The 23,775-nt window shown below is 41.7% G+C and overlaps 1 pseudogene; it reads left to right on the top strand.

Annotated features, from left to right (window-relative positions):
- The first annotated feature begins 15,492 nt into the window (after positions 1-15,492).
- LOC112259904 lies at positions 15,493-22,303 on the top strand (annotated as a pseudogene).
- Positions 22,304-23,775: the final 1,472 nt, after the last annotated feature.

Raw genomic sequence — 23,775 nt, 5'->3', positions numbered from 1 at the left:
CCGCATTGAATAACACATTAATAAATGGCAAAAAAATGCAGATTTTGTTTTGAAATGTCTGTCCTATATGTATGAGATACAGTCCCTTCGGAAGGTATTCAGACCCTTTGACCTTTTCCACATTTTGTTACGTTACTGCCTTATTCTAAAATGTATTAAATATTTGTTTTTCGTCATAAATCCACGCACAATAACACATAATGACAAAGCACAAACAGGTTTTTAGAAATGTTTGCTAATTTCTCAATTTAAAAAAAACTGAAATATCACATTTACATAAGTATTCAAACGCTTTACTCAGTACTATGTTGAAGCACCTTTGGCAGCAATTACAGCCTTGAGTCTTCTTGGGTATGACGCTACAAGCGTGGCACAACTGTATTTGGGGAGTTTCTCACATTCTTCTCTGCAGATCCTCTCAAGCTTAGGGTCGTTGTCCTTTTGGAAGGTGAACCTTCATTCCAGTCTGAGGTCCTGAGCGCTCTGTAGCAGGTGTTCATCAAGGATCTCTCTGTACCTCGCTCCGTTCATCTTTACCTCGATCCGTTCATCTTTACCTCGATCCCCAAAGAATGATGCTGCCACGACCGTGCTTCACCTTAGGAATGGTGCTAGATTTCCTCCAGATGTGACGCTTGGCATTCAGGCCAAAGTGTTCAATCTTGGTTTCTTCAAACCAGAGAATCTTGTTTCTCCTGGTCTGAGAGCCTTTAGGTGACTTTTATCAAACTCAGAGTGCTGTCATGTGCCTTTTACTGAAGAGTGGCTTCCGTCTGGCCACTCTACCATGAAGGCCTGATTGGTAGAGTGCTGCAGAGATGGTTGTCCTTATGGAAGGTTCTCCCATCTCCACAGAGGAACTCTGGTGCTCTGTCAGAGTGACGATCGGGTTCTTGGTTACCTCCCTGACCAAGGTCTTTCTCCCCTGATTGCTCATTTTGGCCAGGCGGCCAGCTCTAAGAAGAGTGTTGGTGGTTCCAAACTTCTTCCATTTAAGAATGATGGAGAACAATGTGTTCTTGGGGACATTCAATCATGCAGAAATGTTTTGGTCCCCGTTCCCAGATCTGTGCCTCAACACAATCCTGTCTCGGATCTCATTGCTTGGTTTTTGCTCTGACATGCACTGTCAACTGTGGAACCTTATATAGACAGGTGTGTGCCTTTCCAAATAATGTCCAATCAATTTATTTTACCACAGATGGACTCCAATAAAGTCGTAGAAACATCTCAAGAATGGTCAATGGAAACAAAAGTCTCATACCAAGGTCTGAATACTTATGTAAATAAGGTATTTCTCTTTTTATTTTTAATACATTTGCAAATATTTCTAAAAGCCTGTTTTTGCTTTGTCATTATGGGGTATTGTCTGTAGTTTGCTGGGGATTTAATTTAATTTGATCCATTTAAAAATAAGGCTTTATCGTAACAAAATGTGAAAAAAGTCACTGGGACTAAATACTTTCCGAAGGCACTGTATATACTGAGCAAAAATATAAACACAACATGTAGTGTTGGTCCCATGTTTCATGAGCTGAAATAAAAGATCCCAGAAATGTTCCATACACACAAAAAGCTAATTTATTTTCTCTGTTTTATGCAGACATTTGTTTACATCCCTGTTATTGAGCATTTCTAATTTGCCAAGACATTCCATCCACCTGACAGCTGTTGCATATCAATGGGTGATGTAAATTTAAATGAGTGATTCACATCCAGAAATTAATACATACCACAGGTGCAACTTGTGCTGGGGACAATAAATGGCCACTCTAAAATGTGCAACTTTGTCACACAACACAATGCCACAGATGTCTCAAGTTTTGAGGGAACGTGCAATTGGCTGGCTGACTGCAGGAATGTCCACGAGCTGTTGCCAGAGAATTTCATGTTAATATCACTACCATAAGCCTCCTCCAACGTCCACATCTGACTTCTTCACCTGCTGGATCGTCTGAGACAAGCCACCTGGACAGCTGATGAAACTGAGCAGTATTTCTGTCTGTAATAAAGCCCTTTTGTGGGGAAAAACTAATTCTGATTTGCTGGACCTGGTTCCCCAGTGGGTAGGCCTATGCCCTCTCAGGCTGCGTCCATACCCAGTCATGTGGAATCCATAAATCAGGGCCTAATGAATTAATTTCAACTGATTGTTTTCCTCATGTGAGCTGTAACTCAGTGAAATCGTTGAAATTGTTGCATGTCGCGAGCATATTTTTGTTCAGTATAAGAAAGCTCAGGAAATATATGTACATATATACTGTATGTTTTGACACATTTAACCTCATTGTTTTGGTACAAAACTAGCTCTTTACTTCAATTAGTTTGTATGGGTTACCTTAAGCTGAGTCCTGTTACATTTGTAGGGGTCATAAAGCAAAATGGAGAACACCATTGTGTTAATGAGAGTCCCCCCTTTCCATAGACCTATTCGGACACTACAGATATTTCTGTGAGAAGATTGATTTTCACGATGTCTCATGGTCTGGCTAACTCGACCACCTTCCACCACAGATGTGGAAGGCCAACATAAGCGGATGCAGTGGATTGAGACGCAGATCTCAAGCTGAAACTGACAGGTTTTGATGTCATTTTTTATGTTACTTAGATTGACTCACGGGTGTTTCAATAGACTCTCAATAAATTTTAACCAATCCAGTAACAGTAACAGCTGCCTGTTGTGTACCGGCCTTCAAAGGCACCTACCTTAGAGGGTAGCACTTTTCCAATAGGTCAATGACATGTGGGACAGAACTCGAACAGAGTGCTAGACATGTGGGACAGGACTTGTGGGACAGAGCGCGAGAAGTTTGTAGCCACTGTAGCAGCATTAGCAGCTAATGCTAGAAATTCAGTGAACAACTATCCCAAAATGAAAATACCTGACACGAATAACAAGTAAACAAATCACAGAATCGATATCCTCTGTTCCTATACATGAATGAAGTTCACACCGAACAGAATCATTTTCGAACAGTATAGGATCCTCCTCTCGCATATTGCTTGGTCTGCTGCTCCATCGTTATGGATGACAGGTAAGCTTGCATGCATGATATCATGCAGGCTATGATTTTTTGAGATCACTAAAATAAGCTATTTTATTGACTGTTTAAGAATGATTAATAGCCAGAATAGTGGTGTTTCACTGTATTCAATATTGTATTAGAGCTGCTGTTTCTTTCAAATGAGTAGACTTGCGTTGTGATAAATTCATACAACTTTCACAGCCGTGCATTTTATTAAATGACACCGATGTTCAAGATAACATGGATTTATATCAGTTGATAACTAATATTGAAAGGTGATATGATGCAATCAAACTAGATTAGAAGTTCTAGGCTACTACATCCTAAAGTAAGCTAATTGCATTGGATACAAAACAAACACTTGCATGTGATATAGGATAACATGTCCAATATAATTATATAAATGCATATCAAATAGGAATATATATATTAAATTAAATTAATACAGCATTGTACTATTATTGATGCCTTCCTCTCCTTGCATGGGATTAGACAAATGAACTGCAGGAACCAGATGCCAAAGCCTCAACTAGGAACTTTGCCATTTTTAATACATTTTAATATTTGTATTGGTTCCCTTCTATCTGTGCATAAGTCTTTAATAAATAATATTAGATGTAAAGTCTCCTGCTTAGGGGAGCTGCGTGTTTCTGGTACTGGTTCCTACATCTTCGCTTCTTAAATCAATCTGTGGACACCATAGATCTAATGGCTTGTGTGAGTGATAGCCCTGGTTCTCACAGACACAACAGTATATCTTTTCAGCCTATGGGGACGTAGGGTGTGAAATCTGACACCACTTGAAGCTGGGATGTCCCTCCTACCAATGAAATGGTGTCAAATCAAATCAAACCAAATCAATTTATATAGCCCTTCATACATCAATTGATATTTCAAAGTGCTGTACAGAAACCCAGCCTAAAACCCCGAACAGCAAGCAATGCAGGTGTAGAAGCACGGTGGCTAGGAAAAAATCCCTAGAAAGGCCAAAACCTAGGAAGAAACCTAGAGAGGAACCAGGCTATGTGGGGTGGCCAGTCCTCTTCTGGCTGTGCCGGGTGGAGATTATAACAGAACATGGCCAAGATGTTCATAAATGACCAGCATGGTCAAATAATAATAATCACAGGCAGAACAGTTGAAACTGGAGCAGCAGCACGGCCAGGTGGACTGGGGACAGCAAGGGGTCCTCATGTCAGGTAGTCCTGAGGCATGGTCCTAGGGCTCAGGTCCTCCTCCGAGAGAGAGAAAGAAAGAAAGAAAGAGAGAATTAGAGAGGGCATACTTAAATTCACACAGGACACCGGATAGGACAGGAGAAGTACTCCAGATATAACAAACTGACCCTAGCCCCCCGACACATAAACTACTGCAGCATAAATACTGGAGGCTGCGACAGGAGGGGTCAGGAGACACTGTGGCCCCACCCGAGGACACCCCCGGACAGGGCCAAACAGGAAGGATATAACCCCACCCACTTTGCCAAAGCACAGCCCCCACACCACTAGAGGGATATCTTCAACCACCAACTTACCATCCTGAGACAAGGCCGAGTATGGCCCACAAAGATCTCCGCCACGGCACAACCCAAGGGGGGGCGCCAACCCAGACAGGAAGATCACATCAGTGACTCAACCCACTCAAGTGACGCACCCCTCCCAGGGACGGTATGAAAGAGCCCTAGTAATCCAGTGACTCAGCCCCTGTAATAGGGTTAGATGTAGAGAATCCCTGTGGAAAGAGGGGAACCAGCCAGGCAGAGACAGCAAGGGTGGTTCGATGCTCCAGAGCCTTTCCATTCACCTTCCCACTCCTGGGCCAGACTACACTCAATCATATGACCCACTGAAGAGATGAGTCTTCAGTAAAGACTTAAAGGTTGAGATCTAGTTCGCATCTCTTACATGGGTAGGCAGACCATTCCATAAAAATGGAGCTCTATAGGAGAAAGCCCTGCCTCAAGCTGTTTGCTTAGAAATTATAGGGACAATTAGGAGGCCTGCGTCTTGTGACCATAGCGTACGTGTAGGTATGTACGGCAGGACCAAATCAGAGAGATAGGTAGGAGCAAGCCCATGTAATACTTTGTAGGTTAGCAGTAAAACCTTGAAATCAGCCCTTGCCTTGACAGGAAGCCAGTGTAGGGAGGCTAGCACTGGAGTAATATGATCAAAATTTTTGGTTCTAGTCAGGATTCTAGCAGCCGTATTTAGCACTAACTGAAGTTTATTTAGTGCTTTATCTGGGTAGCAGGAAAGTAGAGCATTGCAGTAGTCTAACCTAGAAGTGACAAAAGCATGGATGAATTTTTCTGCATCCTTTTTGGACAGAAAGTTTCTGATTTTTGCAATGTTACGTAGATGGAAAAAAGCTGTCCTTGAAATGGTCTTCATGTGTTCTTCAAAAGAGAGTTCAGGGTCCAGAGTAACGCCGAGGTCCTTCACAGTTTTATTTGAGACGACTGTACAAGCATTAAGATTAATTGTCAGATTCAACAGGAGATCTCTTTGTTTCTTGGGACCTAGAACAAGCATCTCTGTTTTGTCCGAGTTTAAAAGTAGAAAGTTTGCAGCCATCCACTTCCTTATGTCTGAAACACATGCTTCTAGCGAGGGCAATTTTGGGGCTTCACCATGTTTCATTGAAATGTACAGCTGTGTGTCAACCGCATAGCAGTGAAAGTTAACATTATGTTTTCGAATGACATCCCCAAGAGGTCAAATATATTGTGAAAACAATAGTGGTCCTAAAACGGAACCTTGAGGAACACCAAAATTTACAGTTGATTTGTCAGAGGACAAACCATTCACAGAGACAAACTGATATCTTTCCGACAGATAAGATCTAAACCAGTCCAGAACCTGTCCGTGTAGACCAATTTGGGTTTCCAATCTCTCCAAAAGAATGTGGTGATCGATGGTATCAAAAGCAGCACTAAGGTCTAGGAGCACGAGGACAGATGCAGAGCCTCGGTCTGATGCCATTAAAAGGTCATTTACCACCTTCACAAGTGCAGTCTCAGTGCTATGATGGGGTCTAAAACCAGACTGAAGCATTTCGTATGCATTGTTTGTCTTCAGGAAGGCAGTGAGTTGCTGCGCAACAGCCTTTTACATTTTTTTGAGAGGAATGGAAGATTCGATATAGGCCGATAGTTTTTTATTATTTCTGGGTCATGGTTTGGCTTTTTCAAGAGAGGCTTTATTACTGCCACTTTTAGTGAGTTTGGTACACATCCGGTGGATAGAGAGCCGTTTATTATGTTCAACATAGGAGGGCCAAGCAGCTCTTTCAATAGTTTAGTTGGAATAGGGTCCAGTATGCAGCTTGAAGGTTTAGAGGCCATGATTATTTTCATCATTGTGTCAAGAGATATAGTACTAAAACACTTGAGCGTCTCTCTTGATCCTAGGTCCTGCCAGAGTTGTGCGGACTCAGGACAACTGAGCTTTGAAGGAATACGTAGATTTAAAGAGGAGTCCGTAATTTGCTTTCTAATAATCATGATCTTTTCCTCAAAGAAGTTCATGAATTCATCACTGCTGAAGTGAAAGCCATTCTCTCTTGGGGAATGCTGCGTTTTAGTTAGCTTTGCGACAGTATCAAAAAGGAATTTCGGATTGTTCTTATTTTCCTCAATTAAGTTGGAAAAATAGGATAATCGAGCAGCAGTAAGGGCTCTTCGGTACTGCACGGTACTGTCTTTCCAAGCTAGTCGGAAGACTTCCAGTTTGGTGTGGCGTCATTTCCGTTCCAATTTTCTGGAAGCTTGCTTCAGAGCTCGGGTATTTTCTGTGTCCCAGGGAGCTAGTTTCTTATGAGAAATGTTTTTCGTTTTTAGGGGTGCAACTGCATCTAGGGTATTGCGCAAGGTTAAATTAGTTCCTCAGTTAGGTGGTTAACTGATTTTTGTCCTCTGGCGTCCTTGGGTAGACAGAGGGAATCTGGAAGGACATCAAGGAATCTTTGTGTTGTCTGTGAATTTATAGCACGACTTTTGATGTTCCTTGGTTGAGGTCTGAGCAGATTATTTGTTGCAATTGCAAACGTAATAAAATGGTGGTCCGATTGTCCAGGATTATGAGGAAAAACATTAATATCCACAACATTTATTCCATGGGACAAAACTAGGTCCAGAGTATGACTGTGACAGTGAGTGGGTCCAGAGACATGTTGGACAAAACCCACTGAGTCGATGATGGCTCCGAAAGCCTTTTGGAGTGGGTCTGTGGACTTTTCCATGTGAATATTAAAGTCACAAAAGATTAGAATATTATCTGCTATGACTACAAGGTCCGATAGGAATTCAGGGAACTCAATGAGGAACGCTGTATATGGCCCAGGAGGCCTGTAAAACAGTAGCTATAAAAAGTGATTGAGTAGGCTGCATAGATTTCATGGCTAGAAGCTCAAAAGACGAAAACTTCATTTTTTTGTAAATTGAAATTTGCTATCGTAAATGTTAGCAACACCTCCACCTTTGCGGGATGCATGGGGGATATGGTCACTAGTGTAGCCAGGAGGCGAGGCCTCATTTAACACAGTAAATTCATCAGGCTTAAGCCATGTTTCAGTCAGGCCAATCACATCAAGATTATGATCATTGATTAGTTCATTGACTATAATTGCCTTTGAAGTAAGGGATCTAACATTAAGTAGCCCTATTTTGAGATGTGAGGTATCATGATCTCTTTCAATATGTCCACTTTTCAGACTGTCTAGCAACCCAAAGGTTGCGAGTTCGAATCTCTTGACTGAGATTCTAACATGGATTGTCAACTCAGCGAAACCAGGGTGATGAGGGAGTTGCTACTAGACATACAAACCCGTAGCATGCGTGAAAATGTAATATTTTGGGTGATTCCTCAGGACGCATCCAATGATCCAGAGGTGGCGATCAGAGAGTTCTTGCAATCTGCCTTGAAACTTCCTTTGGATAGGCTTGGCAATTATAGGGGTAAAGAAGAAAGGGTCAAAACCATCTGACCCAGATGTTGTTTGGGGGACTGGTTTAACCTCACTAGGGTAGGGGGCACTATTTTCACCTCCGGATGAAAAGCGTGCCCAAAGTATACTGCCTGCTACTCAGGCCCCAGAAGCTAGGATATGCATATAATATAATGTTTTTTGCCTCCCATTTCAGTTCTGTTATACTCACAGACATTATTTTAACAGTTTTGGAAACTTTGGAGTGTTTTCTATCGAAATCATATCATTACATGCACATCCTAGCTTCTGGGCCTGAGTAGCAGGCAGTTTACTTTTGGCATGAGGCAAATCGCAAAATGTTAAAGAAAAATATATATATATAACGCCTTGGGGCTTGCCATTGTAAGTTCAGAGTCACTCTCCCTAACCGTGTGTGTGTGCTAGAGGCTAGCGAAAGCTCGGAAGAGAGGGGTGAGTGTGGTGGAGGTACCTGTACCGAACAGGGGGAGACAGCCCAAGGTAGACAGTGAACAGATTGCCAGGTGGAATCCAAGCAGCAGTGCAGCAGGCAATGGGAGTAGGTGTCACACCCACTTGGGAGAAGATTTTATTTCTGGAAGCAGATTTCTTGTAGAAAATGCCAGGGAATGGTCTTTGAACAGCAGGAGGGAGCTTCAGAGGATGCCTCAAAGACTCCTGACACTTGTTGGGCCCAAAGGCCTTTTACTTCACACCTTAGTGCTAATTGAATTTGTATCAGGTCTGTCCTTTCAAGCCTTAGAGCTCCGTTCCAGGTTGGATGGTGGCCTCAGATCTCTGCTGTTTTCTAGAGCACCCTCTGTATAGCTTGGAAAAAGACCCTCTCCGGTTCATTTTGGTTAACTAGGTTGTAGGTTTGGAGTTTTGTTCTGGAGCGAAGGCCATGCTGTGGAGAGTAGCATCCTGCATATGCACTGCCAAAAAATCCAAGTTCATCTAACTCCAAATCTATCCTTTGATTACAGCATTACCCAAAAAATGGAGGCAGGTGACAGCAGGAAGAGGTCAGGAACTAGTCTGTCTGCCCAATAAAAAGGATCAAAACTGGAGGAGGAAAAAACATTTAATAAATAGGAAAGTATACCAGTTTAATTTGAGGACCATGATGTTGACAGCTGTGCCATACAGATTGCAAAATAGTTGGGACGATATTTTTGATATACCAATTCCATGGTATGAGTTGATATATAAAACAACGCAAGATTCAAGACTTCGTGCTTTTCAGCTACAATTATTGTACAGCTTTTCCAGCAGTCTTGAAGGAGTTCACACGTATGCTGAACACTTGTCTTCTTTTCCTTCACTCTGCAGTCCAACTCAACCCAAACCATCTCAATTGGGTTGAGGTCGGGTGATTGTGGAGGCCAGGTCATCTGATGCAGCACTCCATCACTCTCCTTCTCGTTTAAATAGCCCTTACACAGCCTGGAGGTGTGTTTTGGGTCATTGTCCTGTTGAAAAAACAATGTTTATCCCACTAAGTGCAAGTCAGATGGGATGGCGTATTGCTGCAGAATGTTGTGTTTGCCGTGCTGGTTAAGTGTGCCTTGAATTCTAAATTAATCACAGACACTGTCACCAGCAAAGCACCCCCACACCATCACACCTCCTCCTCCATGCTTCACGGTGGGAACCACACATGCAGAGATTATCCGTTCACTTCCTCTGCATCTCACAGACACAGCCGTTGGAACCAAAAATCTCAAAGTTGGACTCATCAGACCAAAGGACAGATTTCCACCAGTCTAATGTCCATTGCTCATTTTTTCTTAGCCCAACCAAGTCTCTTCTTCTTATTGGAGTCCTTTAGTAGTGGTTTATTTGCAGCAATTTGACCATGAAGGCCTGATTCACGCAGTCTCCTCTGAACAGTTGATGTTGAGATGTGTCTGTTACTTGAACTCTGTAAAGCATTTATTTGGGCTACAATTTCTGAGGCTGGTAACTCTAATGACTTTATACTCTGCAGCAGAGGTAACTCTGGGTCTTCCTTTCCTGTGGCCGTCCTCATGAGAACCAATTTTATTATAGAGCTTGATGGTTTTTGCAACTTCACTTGAAGAAACATTCAAAGTTCTTGAAATGTTCCGCATTGACTGACCTTTGTGTCTTAAAGTTTCTCTCTGCTTATTTGAGCTGTTCTTTCCATAATATGGACTTGGTCTTTTACCAAATAGGGCTCTCTTCTGTATACGAGAGAATGTAAACAATATCAGTGAAGTGACATAAATTGCAGAACCCAGGACCAAATATTGCTTGTGATAGCTAGCTCTTCTTGTCACAATATATTAAATGGACCTTGCATTATGCACATTGTGAGTAGTTTTTTTATTTATTTTTAAATTTGACCTTCATTTAACTAGGCAAGTAAGTTAAAGAACAAATTATTTTTTAACAATGACGGTCAACCCCGGTATAACCCTCCCCTAACCCAGAAGACGCTGGACCAATTGTGCAGTGCCCTATGGGACTCCCACTCACGGCCGGTTATGGTACAGCCAGGGATCGAGCCAGGGTCTGTAGAGTCACCTACTAGCACTGAGATGCAGTGCCTTAGACCGTTGCGCCACAATAATAATCTTGAATAGAACAATACTATTTTGTGAGGGGATTTACACAAAGTAGATGTAACTTCAACATCTGGGGCATATTTCAGGAATTTCATTACATGGGTTATTGTTAGCAAACACACTTAGCACTTGGCATCACTCGTGGAGAGAGTACGTCACATTAATGATTTGTCATTTGCTGCAGCACAGGCCTTTTGAAGCAACCTTTTTACCAGCACAACTGTATACTGTACCTATGATCTGCTGAAACAATGGGTTGCATTCCTGGTCGACTACATTGCCAACTGGCTGACTACATCACACTTCTCGATAGGTGTTTAACATATCAGCTAACCCCATCATGTGATATTGCAATCTAATGCCTGACTGTGATATTGTAATCTAATGGCTGACTTTCGATTACATTGGTTGATACAATGCAATCTGGAATGTAGTCAGCCTGGAACCAAGCAACCATGAGCTCTCTTCTCCGAAATCAGTAGACTTTGCGAGAGGAGGTGTGGGCTACTAGTGAGGTGGCAGGAGAATTACCCTACACCTGAGAGGGTTGTTTTACTCTATTCATGCAACACCCAGTTGGTAGGGCTGTATCTATAGAGAAGTCCTCTGCCATGGGAAGACAAATAACATTATTTCCTTGGGCATTGTTTTATGTCTGGATGGCGCCACTGAATCTGGCTCTCATATCCTGAATATGCACAGATATCAGCCACAGCCCATGGTCTCAACCAATCAGCAGATACCCACTAGCCCCAGAAATTGTACATGAGCTGTACATGCATCCTCTGATTGGTTAAGGACTGAATATAAGATGCTTGTTTATTGGCGATGGACTCGGACCATGCTATAAAAAAAGACCTCGTCCCAATCGGCAGTGTGTTCCAGTTCAGACCACTGGTAGATTTCTGGATATACAGTGCCTTCAGAAAGTATTTATACCCCTAGACTTATTCCACATGTTGTGTTATAGCCTGAATTCAACATAGATTTAATAGACGTTTCCCCCCACCCATCTACACAAAATACCCCACAATGACATGAGAACTTATTTGTAGAAATTGGAATACACACATCAAATTTACATGCACTACCAGTCAAAAGTTTTAGAACACCTACTCATTCAAGGGATTTCTTTATTTTTACTATTTTCTACATTGTAGAATAATAGTGAAGACATCAAAATGATGAACACATACGGAAATATGTAGTAACAAAAAAAGTGTTAAAATCAAAATATATTTTATATTTGAGATTCTTCAAATAGCCACCCTTTGCCTTGATGACAGCTTTGCACACTCTTAGCATTCTCTCAAACAGCTTAACTTGGAATGCACTTCCAACAGTCTTGGAGTTCCCAGATATGCTGAGCACTTGTTGGCTGCTTACCCGTCACTCTGCTGTCCGACTCATCCCAAATCATCTCAATTGGGTTGAGGTCGGGGGATTGTGGAGGACAGGTCTTCTGATGCAGCACTCCATCACTCTTGTTGGTAAAACAGCCCATACACAGCCTGAAAGGTGTGTTGGTCATTGTCCTGTTGAAAAACAAATTCTGCCTGTGCTTAGCTCTATTCTGTTTATTTTACCCTCAACTCCCTAGTCTTTGTTGGTGACAAACATACCCATAACAGGATGCAGCAACTACCATGCTTTAAAATATGAAGAGCGGTACTCAGTGTTGTATTGGATTAGCCCCAAACATAACGCTTTGTATTCAAGACAAAGTTGTTATGCCACATTTTTTGCAGTTTTACTTTAGTGCCTTATTGCAAACAGGATGCATGTTTTGGAATATTAATTCTGCACACGCTTTTTTTCAATCTGTCATTTATGTCACGTTTCTTCAAAATCGAACCCAGAAGCAGACCAGGACAAGGAGAGTAGGAAAAAGGTGAGTATTTATTTACAAGTGAATGTGAATGGGTAGATATATCCAGGTGGCGTAGCGGGCAGCGGTGGTGAGTTGATGGGAGTAAATAGGTGGATCCAATGGGGAAGCGGAATCCTCCGACGACCAGGCGGGAATGGGGTAAATGATCCAGGTGAGTAACTGAAGACAGAACAAACGGAGGTAAGTTTAAGGCAAGCAATACGTAAAAAGCAACAAAACAAATCCTATCCAACTTGAGGCTGATACTATGGCACAACATACTGTTCATGGCTAAGGATCCGGCAGGGAATGGATGTCAGGTCCGGGTTTATGAAGAGGAGAGATGATCATGACCAGGTGTGCAGATAGCTGATGGGATACAGGTGCGGGTAATCAGAACTCCCAACTGGCTACATTGCCCGGCAACCAGACAGGGTGCGTTCCAGGACGCCGGAAAAAACACCAGGACAGAACACAGGCAAAAAACAGACTCAGGAAACGGGATTCGTGACAGTACCCCCCCTCCGACGAACGCCACCGGGCGGACTACCCGGAGCGCCAGGGTGGAGGCGGTAAAAGTCACGAAGCAGGTCATCGTCAAGGATCTAACGCCGAGGAATCCAACTCCTCTCCTCAGGACCATATCCTTCCCAAATGATAAGCATTACGTAAATCAAGCTTCGTAAAAACCGTAGCACCCTGTAAAGAATCGAAAGCCGAGCTCATCAAGGGCAGGGGATACTTATTCTTGACCGTAATATCATTCAAACCCCGATAATCAATACATGGTCGAAGAGAGCCATCCTTCTTGCTCACAAAAAAAATCCTGCTCCCAGAGGTGATGACGAGGGCCAAATGAGACTTGCAGCTAGAGACTCCTTGATGTAGGTCTCCAAGGCCTCACGTTCAGGTCGAGAGATACTGTATAACCGTCCCTTGGGAAAGGCGGCTCCAGGAAACAGATTAATCGCACAGTCATAAGGTCGGTGGGGAGGAAGGGACTGAGCCTTCTGTTTACTGAATACTTCACCCAACTCGTGATATGTTTCTGGAACCAGGGACAAATCAGGAGGAGCAGAGTCACTGACCTGACTGGAAACGGCAGGAGAACAGGCAGTCCTAAGACAGTTAGCATGACAATCAATGCTCCAACTAGTTACCTTACCCGTCACCCAATCAAACGAGGGATTGTGTTCCTTCAGCCAGGGGTAACCAAGAACCAGAGGAACATGGTGCGAGGACAGAATGAAGGAGATAAACTCTGAATGATTCCCCGACAACAACATCTTAACCGGTTCAGTCCTCATAGTGATCCGTGCCAGACTACTGCCGTTCGGAGTGGTTGCTTCAATGGCTTCCGGCAATTGCTCCTTGGAAAGCCCCAGCTGTTCCACCAAGTCGGCATCAATAAAGCTGCCATCGGCACCTGAATCAATAAAAGCGTTCATCTCTAAGCTCTGATCCTTATTCATAAGGGCCGCAGGAAAACGGGGTCTGATAGGATTCTTGAGAGGTTGAAACTGGCTCGCTAAAATTCCTCCCAAAACTAGCGAGCCGGGCAGTTTAACGAGCGCTGTGGACAAGCGGAGATGTAATGTCCTGAGCTACCACAGTAGAGACAGCTGTTGGTCTCACGTCTACGTTGGCGCTCCTCCTTAGTTAGCCCGTGTCGCCCCACTTGCATTGGTTCAGGATTTGGTGGCAAGACCCCTCCACTAATCCCGTGTGGGGAATAACGATCAATACGTTCTGGTTCACTTCCTGAACCGAATGGTAACAGAGTTGCTGATTGATTGGATAGGCCCCACTGCTTCTCCCTCCGCTCTCGGACTCTATTAACTACCCGAATAGATAAAGTGACCAAGCTGTCTAGGTCACTAGGCTCTGGATAGGATATCAGCTCGTCCTTGAGTTGCTCCGACAACCCCTGGTAAAAAGCCGCTTGTAGTGACTCCTCATTCCAACCACTCTCCACAGACAATGTCCTGAACTCGATCATAAAGTCTGCCACACTGCGAGCTCCTTGGCGAAGAGTGAACAAACGTTTAGCTGCGTCCTTACCTCGGACTGGATGGTCAAAAAGCTTTCTCATCTCTCTCGTGAACTCCTGGTATGAAGCCATGCAGGTCTCCTGTCATTCCCAAACGGCTGAAGCCCATTCCAGAGCTCTTCCACGCAGCAGTTCAATAACAAAGGCTATCCTAGCCTTGTCAGTGGCGTAAGAAATGGGGCTGCAGATCAAACACTAACCCACACTGCATAAGAAAAGAACGGCATCTTCCCAAATCCCCTTCATATTTATCAGGCGTCAGTACCTTGGGTTCACGGAAGGAAACCGCATCAGACACGGCAGGTGAGATGGGTGAAACAGGTGGTGAATGAAATGCCAGCAAACTGAGCTGATCCTGGATTTGTGTCAAGCTAGCAGATAAGTTCTGGATTGCACCCGCTATCTCCTGTAGCACCGTCTTGTGTTGTCCCAATGTCTTCCCCTGCTGGGTAATGGCATGGCAAACGGAATCCAGGTCCGCTGGGTTCATCCTTGGCCGGATCGTTCTGTCACGTTTCTTCAAAATCAAACCTAGAAGCAGACCAGGACAAGGAGAGTAGGAAGAAGGTGAGTATTTATTTACAAGTGAATGTGAATGGGTAGATATATCCAGGTGGCGTAGCGGGCAGCGGTGGTGAGTTGATGGGAGTAAATAGGTGGATCCAATGGGGAACCGGAATCCTCCGACGACCAGGCGGGAATGGGGTAAATGATCCGGGTGAGTAACTGAAGACAGAACAAACGGAGGTAAGTTTAAGGCAAGCAATACGTAAAAAACAACAAAACAAATTCTATCCAACTTGAGGCTGATACTATGGCACAACATACTGTTCATGGCTAACGATCCGGCAGGGAATGGATGTCAGGTCCGGGCTTATGAAGAGGAGAGATGATGATCAGGACCAGGTGTGCAGATAGCTGATGGGATACAGGTGCGGGTAATCAGAACTCCCAACTGGCTACATTGCCCGGCAACCAGACAGGGTGCGTTCCAGGACGCCGGAAAAAACACTCCAGGACAGAACACAGGCAAAAAACAGACTCAGGAAACGGGATTCGTGACAATTTAGGTTAGTATTGTGTCATATCTACAATGTTATTGATCCATCCTCAGTTTTCTCCTATCACAGCCATGAAACTCTGTAACTGTTTTAAAGTTACCATTTACCTCATGATGAAATCCCTGAGCAGTTTCATTCAACTGAGTTAGGAAGGACATATGTATCTTTGTAATGACAGGGTGTATTGATACACCATTCAATGTGTATTTAATAACTTCACCATGCTCAAAGGGATATTTTTCACCCATCAACCAATGGGTGCCCTTCTTTGCGAGGCATTGAAACACCTCCCTAGTCTTTGTGGTTGAATCTGTGTTTGAAATTCACTGCTTGACTGAGGGACCTTACAGAATATTCTGTGTAAGGGGTACAGAGATGAGGTAGTCATTCAAAAATAATTTTACATTTTAAATACTATTATTGCAATACTTGTTCATGTAGTATTGCAATACTATTAGTGAGTCCATGCAACTTATTATGTGACTTGCTAAGCATATTTTTTACTCCTGACCTTATGTAGCTTTTCCATAATAAAAGGGAAGACATTTCAGCTTTTCATTTTTTAAATTAATTTATAAAAAATTCTAAAAACATAATTCCACTTTGACATTATGGGGTGTGTTGGCCATTGAATTTAATACATTTTAAATTCAGGCTGCAACACAACAACATGTGGAAAAAGTCAGGGTGTGTGAATACTTTCTGAAGGCACACTGTATGTTCATTGAATACCTGGGTGAAAGTGAGTTGTTGCTATCGTTGTTTGTATTGTTGTTATTGGGTTATCTATTTTATATGTTCAGGTAATATGTTTACATTAACATTTATATAGTCTGTTCTTCATTCACTCATCATTTAGTAATTACTTTCTATACATTAAACCCGCTCAGAGCTAAATTTAAAAAAATTATGAGTGAATGAACATAACAAAATGTTATACATTTATATATTGCCTTCAAATAGCTAGATTGACTGGACAAGGAGTTTAGTTTGCTGAACTTATTTAGGCTCAACCTTTCAACAATTAAAATTGTGTCAATTAAAATAAGTGTTAGAGCAGCCTTCCTTCAACATAAATTACTTATCGTTCCATATTATAGTTCATCCCATTTAAAATGTATAGTACTAGAAATCATAACATATTTGCCCAACTCATGAATGTAAAATGTTTATGCCAAGTTGCCTACTGTCACAGAGGTGGAGGAGCCCGCTTTATGGCGATTGAAAAATACTCTGCTTCTGAGCTCTGCAGTATCGAGATTGGAATGTGACTGTGAAACACAGAGAGACACCTGGACATCAAAAGGTTGAATAATTGAACAGTATTTCTGTATTCCAAGCAGTTGGAGTGGTCCATGGACTCTTAAGTAACAGTTGAGTTTGTCGAGTTTGTTTAATTTGGTGACCTCATGAAGGACAGGAGACACACATTACTGTTTCTTTGTTTGTATACACTTCTCACTTATGGGGTTTGCATCTGAATGTTGTATAAAATAAATGATTGAGTATAGGAATACTTTTGGAAAGATACCAATGTGATCTTAGTCTTCCAAATGAGAATAGTTTTTCATAGTAACTTAGGATCAGTCATTGGCCATGCCCCCGTGAGCACAGACATTACACAGCATCATGGCACGCCCCCTTTTCTACTCCAGTATTAAACCCACTTCCGCCAAAATGTACATTAGACCAGAAAACATGGAATCCGTCGCTACATGTTGAAATGGTTGGCAACTCTACAAAAGGATAAGACCAGAGAACGTGGAGATCATTCCCACGCTGAAATGGTTAAGAAATCTACAAACTAAAGACCAATTATTCAGGCTGCAGCTGTTTAAGTACTTTAGTCTGGTAAACGCAACCGGTCAAACAACTGAATGGTACTCTGACGTATCCGTTATAACAAGCTACAACTACAAAAGACTTTGATCTCTGGTGGGCAAACCAGAGACTTTCTGTCGACTGACTATCCAGCAGACGGACCAGCGATCTCAGAGGGACAACAAAGGCATATACTAGTAAATATGTCAATTGCAATTTATTTCAGAATGAGTGGTTGTTCATGTTGAAAGTATACACATTTCCATGTGTGTAGTGTAGTCGACGTGGGTCCACTGAGTTTCATGCTCTTGAGCTGGACCCACCCCTTTCCTTTGTCTACCAAACCGTCATATCGGCTTAGCCCACTAGGGCTCAGTGTATCATGTCAGTAACCAATGTATAGCTATTGTTGTATGCTCATGTAATTCTGTGATTGATTAGTTAGCAAATAAATAATTTAGCCAATTTGTATATAGCTGATTCATGATTTATGATGCTATGGTTCGTGCAGATATCCAAGGGTTTTTGACATTCAGGAATGAGACTGATGAGGTAATAATACATTAATAAATGACTGTAAGATAATGAAATATCTGAAGAATTATATTTGGGAAATTGCAACTCTATAAACAACATTTTCCCATGGTGCCCCGACTTCCTAGTTAGTTACTAAATAATTACACATAGAGAATTGATTTGATAATATAACAGTCTTCACATTTAATGACAGCAAATGCTACGACACTACATTAAACTTACAAATGCAGTGAAACCAGCTACCTCATCAGTTTAAGTTGGCATGAAAGTATATTAACAATTCTGAGTTGGACAAGTCTACCAATTCGTTGAAACTATGTTTTCCGTTTACATAGCTTAATCACCGGTCAACTGTATCTTCCCTGAGTGGATCACACAACCAAGAGACCATCATGGCAAGCAAGTGAGTCTCAGCAGATTTCATTGTTATTACAGATGTTATTGAATGTATATATTTTTTTACTCCTATCCTTCCGCTACCCTCAACCCGTCCCATCTCTTTCTGAAGACCATCCAGATTGATTTCTATTTGCCATATATTTTTAACTGTGCTGTTTCACAAAAGTTTTATAACTATATACATTTTACGGACAGGTAGAATGTTTTATAGATTATTGACGGATGCAAACCGCAAAACTCTATAGGCCGTTTTATCAGTCCCAGATTAAGCCCAACTCTCGTCTAAAATGCATGCTGAATGGAGAATCTCCATTGAAAGTGTTTTTTTTTGTCGAGGAAATGGCTTCATCTGGATCCGGAAAACCCGTCCCCACAGTCCACTTGATTTGATTTATGGGATTGGTTGAAAGCTATATAGTATTTTAAGCAAAACAAATTGCCTTATTGGTAAAGCCTTCATCTTTTTGCCTTCAGATCTCTGAGATCTCTCAGAGAACTTATGATTCTTCCTTTACAGTAAAACAAAATTATTAAGTACATTTCATATTATATTATAACATATGTTAATTTATTTCCCATGATTAGACACACATCGTCAAACATTCAAGATATGATTGCAAGTAACCTTATTGACCTAGGACCTCCTGCAAGGTATCAGCTGGAAACAAAGAAACAGAAACTAGATGATGAAGGCATGCTCAGAAGATGGACCTTTGGAGAGAGAGATTCCACCAAGGTTAACAGAACCATTCTGATAGTGGGAGAGACAGGAACAGGGAAGTCAACTCTGATCAATTCCATAGTCAATTATTCCCTGGGTGTAAACAGGAGGACAAAGTCTGGTTTGAGATTGTGGAGGAAGAAAAAGAGGAAAAAAGTCAGAGTGTAATTCAAACTACAGCGATTACTGTATATGATGTATTTGGGTTTGAGGGAATTAAAGTGCCATACTCTCTCACCATCATCGACACTCCTGGGTATGGAGACGCCAGAGGGATTCAAGAAGACCAACTAATCGCTAAAAAACTGTTTGAGTTGTTTGGATCTGAATATGGAGTCCATCAAATTGATGTTGTTGGTGTATTGGTGAAGGCAAGTGTAAATCGACTCACTGTTGAACAGAAGTACATATTTGATTCAGTCTTGTCTATATTTGGCAAAGACATGGAGAAGAACATTGTGGCCCTCATCACACACTCAGATGGTTTTGAACCTGCTAATGCTCTACAGGCCTTAGAAGATGCTCATGTCCCCCTTGCAAAAGATGACAGCAATCAATCTATTTATTTCCTATTCAACAACTCTCAAAGAAAGAGTGTCACCTCTGCAAAAGCAACCCAGGCCAAGAAAGAAGAACGTATCTTGAAGAATTTATGGGATTTATCAGAGGAGAGCATGAAGGAATTCACAGAGTTCCTGGGTAGAATTACACCTCAAAACGTGAAGATGTCTGAAGGAATTCTGAGAGAGCAGAAACACCTGGAGGAGTGTGTCAGCAACATACGCAAGCAGGTCCACCTGGTTGATCTGAAACAGAATGAAATCAAGCAGACTCAAGAAGCACTCGATAAAGACAAGAAAGTCATGGAGGAAAACAAGGACTTTTCATACACTGTTGAGGAGAAATACAAAAGAAAGGCAGATACAACAGAGGGTGAGGCTACCACCTGCACAGTCTGTGAGGAGAACTGCCACTTTCCAGGCTGCTGGTGGGTCAAAGATCTCTCATGGTGTACTGTGATGAAGAACTATCACTGCACAAGGTGTACTGGGAAATGTCACTACACCGATCACGTCAAAGAAAATAAAAAGTATGTTTTTATGACCAGGCAGGTTACAAGGACGAATGAGAAATTGAAAAAGAAGTATGAAATCATTGAGAAAGCGGCTGGGGAGAAAGAGACTCTGATCAGCAGACTTCAGTCAGAGTTGAAGCAGTTCACATCTGAGAAAGCCAGACTGGTGGAGGAATCCTACCAGTGTGTCATCAACCTTGAAGAGAAAGCCTTAAAGACCAGCTCACTGTCCACTGCTCAGCATCTGGACTTCCTGATTGAGAAGGTGAAGGAGACAGGAAACACAGAGAAGGTTCACAAACTGGAGAAGATGAAGAAGAGAGCTGAGGAGGAATACAAGGGAGCTTTAGATTACTTTAAAGCTGGTGTAAAGAAAATGTGAACATGAACATAGGATAGAAAACATTTGCAGTGTGGAAATGAAAACTGTTCTTCTTAATCCTTTTTCTCTTCAAGAAATACTACTGTACATTTAATGTCAACCACATATATTGTATGAGATTAACCAATGCTATGTTTTCTTTCTTAATCATAACCTCAGATGATGGATCTGCCTACACTAATAACACACTTTCGTCAATAGCTTGCATATATGACATTCTTTGTAAATAAATTTGAATCAACATGACATGTTTTTGTCACTGAAATCACATTGTATTTAGAATGAATGATAATGTAACATGTTTATCTAAACCCTCCGGTTACTGGGTCAACTCTCTAAGGTAGCTAGGCTACCTGCATGGAACCTGTCAGAGGAGGGCATGATGGATTTCACTGAGTTCCAGAGTGGAAAAACACCTACAAATGTGAAGATTACTGAAGAAGTTCAGAGAACACAAACAACTGGAGACATTTGGCAGCATCTTACGTGGGTGAATCCACATGATTGATCTGAAGCAGGATCAGATCAAACAGACACAAAGAACCCTGGAGGAACACAAGAAAGACATGGAGGAAAATAAGGACTTTACATATACTGTTGAAGAACCTTACAAAGAGAAAGTCCCCATAGAATGGGGCATTTAACTAAACAGGCAATGTCCTGCAGTGTTTGTGAGGAGAACTGCCACTTTCCAGGCTTCTGGTGTGTTATAGTGTAGTGTGGTGAAGAACAACCACTGCACTGTGTATAAAACCACATTTCACTACACCAAGCATGTCAAAGTATATTAAATGTATGTTAGCAAGACCAGATCGGTTTTCAGGACAAATACGAGGAATTGAAAAAGTACGAAATCAATGAGAAAGTGGCTGTAGAGAAAGGGAGTCTGTTCAGTGGACTTCAGACAGTTGGAGCAGCTCTCTTGAGAAGGACAGACTGCTGGAGGAGTCGTACCAGTATGTCATCAAACTGGAAGAGAAAGTCCTAAAGGCCCTCTCACTGTCCACTGCTCAGCAGTGCATCTGGACTTCCTGATTGACAAGATGAAGGAGACAGGAGACACAGAGAAGGTTCAGAAACTGGAGGAGATGAAGAAGAGAGCTGAGGAACACAAGGGAGATTTGGATAAATGTAAAGCTGGTGTGGAGAAAGGGTGGAAAGACTACTAGGGAAAGTAGTACTGAGATAAAGTAAAGCAAAATAATTATATGTGGAAAAAACACATGAACAGGATAGAAAAGAGATTACAAGAAAAAGCGTTCCTGCTATTTCTCTTCAAGAAATACTGTACATTTTGTGTTATCCAGATTATATGTTGTATAAGACTATATGTAAGGAGGACCATATTTCAATTTTCATTTCACCAAAGTAATGTCATGCCTACAATAATACCAATCTTCTGTCAATAACTTGTTTCATGTGCATGTATGTAATCTACTATCTATCTGTATGTAATCTACTGTAATCTACTGTAATCTACTGTAATCTACTAAATTAATTTGAGTCTATGTGAAATATGTTTTTTGTCAATGGAATTGCATTGTATCCGAACATATCATAGATTTGTCTTTTTATGTATGGGAACCTAACAATCAAAATCTATTGTCACACATTATTAGATAACAACTATGGGGCATTTCACAATTAAAAACATGTAAATGACAATTTATATAGTAAATGTCCCCTATTGAATGCTTTCAGGATATCTTTGTTGTGAAGTGTTTCTCACATACTGATGAAAGTGAACACTGAAACATTTGTGCATGTTGTCTAGATGTTTCCACTAAGAAATATATTAAATAAATCATCACAAGTGCATTCTATACATTCTGACTCTTTTTATATTGTCACTCTCTAAGTTTTGTAACTGACATTGTTTGATCCCATTTTTTCTAGTGACTCACCAAACCAGGCTTATATGACTTTGATTGATTACATTAACACTGAAAATAACAACACTAACAGACAATAGTTGGAGTTTATAGTATATTTGAATATTGAGATTAATGAGACACCTAGTGGAGTGTATTGGATGTTCACTATACTAGACAGTATAACATTATTGTAATGTGGACAACTGAGGACGTTATATATTCAGTTTCTGGTGCTCACAACGTTGTCAACATTATTGTAATGTGGACAACTAAGGACGTTATATATTCAGTTTCTGGTGCTCAACAACGTTGTCTCTGATACCTTCTCAGTAAGCTGAACAGGAGAAGATATTTATTTGAAAACGTTTACTATTTTAAGATGTTCAATTCATATCACTTCCTGAATTGACTGTCAACAAATTCGAATTGACCCGAGCCTTGATAATGGCTCGGGCTACATGGCTACATGACCAAAAGTATGTTGACACCTTCTCTTCAAACATTCTAAAATCATAAGCATTAATATGGAGTTGGTCACCCTTTGCTGCTTTCCACTAGATGTTGGAACATTGCTGCTGGGACTTGCTTCCATTCAGCCATAAGAGCATTATTGAGGTCGGGCAATGATGTTGGGCAGTCTGCATTCCTATTCATCCCAAAGATGTTCAATGGGGTTGAGGTCAGGGCTCTGTGCAGGCCAGTCAAGTTCTTCCACATGAAGAGAGATGATTTTTACGTGCTACGCGCTTCAATATTCAGCAGTCCCACTCTGTGAGCTTGTGTGGCTTCAACGTTTGCACTTCACAATAACAGCACTTACAGTTGACCGGGGCAGCCCTAGCAGGGCAGAAATTTGAAGAACTGACTTGTTGGAAAGGTGGCATCCGATGATGGTGCTACGTTGAAAGTCACTGAGTTCTTCAGTAAGGCCATTCTACTGCCAATGTTTGTCTATGGAGATTGCATGGCTGCGTGCTAGATTTTATACACTTATTAGTAATGGGTGTGGCTGAAATATCAGTGGGTAATGTATATCCTATTGTGCTGTAGACTGTTGCTGTGCCACGTGCTTCTGGACTATTTTCTGGAGCAATGCTCACTTTGTATTCTACTGCTGGTTACTGCAAATTGCTGTAGATTGCCTCTGTCTGGCCCTATTGTACTGCTGCTGCTGCTCCTTCCGTTACTGCAGATCCTTGTTTCCTGCAGTGTCATAGGTTAATGTTACCTCAGGACCCTCTGTGTTCTGTGGTTCCAGCTTCTCTGCTGGTTGAGCTCAATGGGTTGACGTGTTAGGAGATGAAACACTGTAAACACATTTAAATGATCATTCTTTACAATGTTATTAAAACATGGCTTGAGCATCCTGGAAATAAATGCTTTTTGGAGATATAATATTTTTCTAGGATGCTGACAATGGA

The sequence above is a fragment of the Oncorhynchus tshawytscha genome, linkage group LG10 (genome assembly GCF_018296145.1).
Source record: "Oncorhynchus tshawytscha isolate Ot180627B linkage group LG10, Otsh_v2.0, whole genome shotgun sequence".
Taxonomy (NCBI): domain Eukaryota; kingdom Metazoa; phylum Chordata; class Actinopteri; order Salmoniformes; family Salmonidae; genus Oncorhynchus; species Oncorhynchus tshawytscha.
The sequence above is the reverse complement of the archived record's forward strand: the minus strand, read 5'-3'. Positions and strand labels throughout refer to the sequence as shown.